Source organism: Panthera leo, chromosome E1 (assembly GCF_018350215.1).
Source record: "Panthera leo isolate Ple1 chromosome E1, P.leo_Ple1_pat1.1, whole genome shotgun sequence".
Lineage (NCBI taxonomy): Eukaryota > Metazoa > Chordata > Mammalia > Carnivora > Felidae > Panthera > Panthera leo.
In genome coordinates this window covers 3511810-3515927 of record NC_056692.1, presented here as the reverse complement: position 1 = coordinate 3515927, position 4118 = coordinate 3511810, and positions in this window count along the sequence as shown.

Sequence of the window (4118 nt, the reverse complement as noted above, 5' to 3'; positions counted from 1 at the left end):
GTTCAGTTCATTACCTCTGGGTAATCACTGCAAAGAGGTGACATTGCAGTGATTACCCAGAGGAAGGGAATGAGTGGGAGGCTTTCAAGAGATAGTGCAGGCAGGGGCATCTGGGTAGCTCAGTCGGTTGAATGTCTGACTCTTGATTTTGACTCAGGTCATGATCCCAGGGTCGTAGGATTGAGCCCCACATTGGGCTCCACGCTGAGTCTGGAGCCTGCTTGGCATTCTCTCTCCTTCTCCCTCTGCCTCTCTCTCTCTCTCTCTCCTCCTCTTTCTCTCTCTCAAATAAAACTTTAAAAAATTAGAAAATGGAAAGTATAAATGGGCTGGGGACATATGGTTAGCAGAAGGTGATGTATTTGGGGGAGAAATAGCCTGAAAAACTATTATAGGGCTAAAGGTTTTTAGGTACAGTTGAAAAATGCTATTGTAGGGCCAGAATACAGACTGTTCCCTTAAAATTGTTTCCCCACAGGGGTGCTGTTCACCTTTAGGGCCAGAAAATTCCTCACTGGGCAGAACGGTCTTATGCCACTGCTGGACATTTAGCATCCCGGACCCCTGCCCGTTAAATGACAGTGGGTCCCACCTCCCTGCACACACCAGTCATTTCCACCACTGAAAAAATGGCTCCTCACATCCCTCCCTAGAAGAGCCTCCTATTCTCCCACACCGTTCTGATCCACTTGAAATTTAGCCCAATGTGTCACTAAGCACAGCCTTCCCCGCAAAAGCTAAATAAATTCTCAGAAAAGGAGTTGGAAATGAAACAGGATGCATTTAAGGTTAGGATCTTCTGGAAAGTTCTAGTCATCACATCTCAAAATGCCCTCGGAGATGGAGATGGCCTGGACCAGAGAAACATGATTGTGATAAGATCTGGTAACATGAATAAGGCAGAGGACGGGATGGAGAGTGTCAGGAAGGAAGACGCATTTTACACAAGGTACTGGGGTCGGGGAGGGGGATTGCCTCTCCGAGAAGGATCCAGTAGAGGAGAGTTATGTGAGGAAGGGAGCTGTGGGGGTATGGGGAGGGGGGGAGGAAAACGTGTGCTCCAGGCAGAGAAAACAAGTGCGGAAGTCCTGAGGCACAGCTTGACTTGCATGAGGAACAAGGAGGCCAGCTTGGTGGGGGCTTGGGCAGTGAGATGGAGAGTGGTAGGAGATGAGGTCAGAGAGGTGAGGGCAGGCCAGGGTACGCATGGTCTTGCAGACCTTGATAAGGAATCTGAACACTTTGGGATCCATCCTGGGTACCTCTAGGGCCTTGGAGTTGTTTTTCCCATGGCTCTTAACACCACATCGTTGCCCTGACTTGACTAATCCATGGGCGTCTTGAGGGAGGGAGACCCACTGTTTCACACGCTGCCAGGCACAGACTAGGAATGCACTACAAATTCATTAAAATTAAGCAACTAAAACCCACAGAATTATGGAAAAATGCCCCCCCCCCCAGAAGCCACTTGTGTCGTAATCCCTGGGACCTGTGCATGTGACCTTATATGGCAAAACAAGGTCTTTGCTGACGTGACTCAGTTAGAGACTATGAGATGGGAAGATCGCTGTGGATTATCTGGGTGGACCCTAAATGCCATCCCAAATGTCCTAAGAGAGAAGCAGAGGGAGAGCTGACAAGACGCAAGAGGAGAAGCCACATGAAGTCAGAGGCAGAAATGACAGTGACGCAGTCACAAGCCAAGAATGCCAGCGGCCACCAGAAGCTGAAAAAGACAAGGGACTTGTTCTCCTCCAGAGCCTCTGGAGGGAGCACAGCCCTTGATTTCAATCCAGGGATACTGATTTCAAACCTCCAGCCTCTAGAATTGTGAGAGGATAGATGTCTGTTGTGGAAAGCCACCAAGGCTATGGGAGTTTGTTATCGTGGCCATTTACCAGCAAATCCTAGGGCTGCCAGAATGAAGAGGGTCCCCCTCAAATCTTAAAGGGTGAGCTTGGGGTAAATGAAAGGAACAAAGAGAGGGACCACTAATAGTCTGATCCTGAAATGTTCCTGAAGTCTTGCTTTCGGTCTTCTCCTCATGAGCAGTGACAGAGTCTCGCTGTCCATTCCCTCCCACAATGCTGAGTTGAGCATTTTCTGCATAGGCTTGCCGAGAGCTCACTGTGTTGGGGTATCATAAACCCCCTTTTCTGGAAGCCAGGATTCCAGCCCCTTTATGATTCAGGACCCAGTCCGGAAGAAGTTTCGATAGTCTCCTGAGCATTTGAGAGGAAAGGAGCCACAATATGAGGGGTCTTAGCCCACGGGGAAGCCAGAAGCTCTTCACTTCGAGGTGTTTATACACTGAGGTCAGGCACCTTAGGTTCTTCTGGAACCACAGATTAGGATGCTTGAAAGAATGGGAGACCACTGGACGTTGTGACTCTATGAAGTCTATCCCAGTCACCACTGAGGGATTCAGAACAGGTCCCACTCAAATTCCCAAGGGTGCCTCTGTATTGGAGCCCAGCGGAGTTGGAGAAGGATGGGAAGAGCCCTCAGAGAGCATCTTCTTCCAAGGGAAGAAACTGAGGCAGGGAGGTTGAGCGAACTGCCCAGGAGATGATGTTCCTAAAGATGGCTGGGAGTCATCAAAGTAGGTTATGGGTCACCCACTCGACCACACCTAGGGAAAACCTGCTACATTCGATCCTGCTAACTTAGGTGGGGGGAAAATATCATGATTTGATGAAAAAAACGTTTTTCATGACAAATGATTACATAAAAAGTTTCTATATATAAAGGAGTAAGCTTCTGTTTCTTGCCAAAATCAACTACGTAGAATAGCTTATTCCCCCCTCCCCCAAAATGTCAGTGAAATAAGACATTGCTGGTCTACACATCACACAGGGAGAAAGTTTAGGGGACTTAATTCCAAGAGGTGGTACAGGATGAAAACAGACGCGGACCATTGATTCGGATTGGGTGAGTGCACGGATTATTCGACCACAACAAGGTGTTAAAGGAACGTAGGACTGGGGGAGGAAGAGAACCTCTCTGTCTCACTGATGTTGCCCTTCAGGCAAGGAGGAGCCAGCACGCTAGCCCCCCGAATGATGCCAGAAAGTAGACACAGGGCTGCATAGACGCGACCCACCCTGCAGAGCGACCTCCTAGCCTCTGGCTGCGTGTGTGGTTTATGGGGTCTGTGCGGGCACCCAGCTTCCCGCTGCTGCTTGCGAGGAGCTCCTTGAGGGGTCAGCAGGGCAGGGCAGGCCCGAGAAGATCACGAGTCACACCTTCAGCTCTACACCCCTGTGACAGTAGGTGCTTGGACTACGCAATTATGTCCCTCCCGAAGTCATGTGTTGAAGCCCCAATCCCCAGTGTGATGGTATCTGGAGGTAGGGCCTTTAGGGGGGAATCAGGTCATGAAGGCAGTGTCCTTATGAGAGACACGATCTCTCTCCCGGCCGTGTGAGGACGCAGCGCGAAGGCAGTCATCTACAGACCAGGAAGAGAGCCTTCACCAGGAACCAAACTGGCCGGCACCTTGGTCTTAGACTTCCCAGCCTCCAACTTGTGAGAAGTAGATGTCTATTGCTCAAGCCTTCCCGGCCGGTGGTGTTCTGTTACAGCAGCCTGGGCTGACTGAGTCAGCGGGCAAGTCGTTTCGCCTCCGGGAGCGGCAGTCACCTCTCCTGAGAAATGGGGATGGAAGCGTTCTCGGCCTCCTCCCTGCCTGCCGCCCTCCCTCCCTTCCTCCCTCCCATCTCTTCCGTGGGTATATCAGGAGTACCGAGTACAAAAGACCGCGAGATGTCCCGAGCTCCAAACGAATACACTTTTTATAAAGAACCCTGTACAACTGCCCTCGCCATGGTTACCACAGGGCCACCCCCCTCTAGAGAGGATGACGAACTGCCCTGGGCCACTGGAGATCAAGTAGGGGACGGTGACACTGGTACCACAAAAGTCTGGACTTGGTGTTAACAATACTTTACTAATTACTGGTAAGTCAATGAGCACGAACGATAAGTATTGTTAAAAGAAACCACTTCAGCTTGGGGTTGGGGAGATCCCAGCTTGGGGTTGGTGGAATCCATAATCATGATCACGGCCACAACCACCCAGCCACCATCACAGTCACCGTCACCATCACAACCATAGTC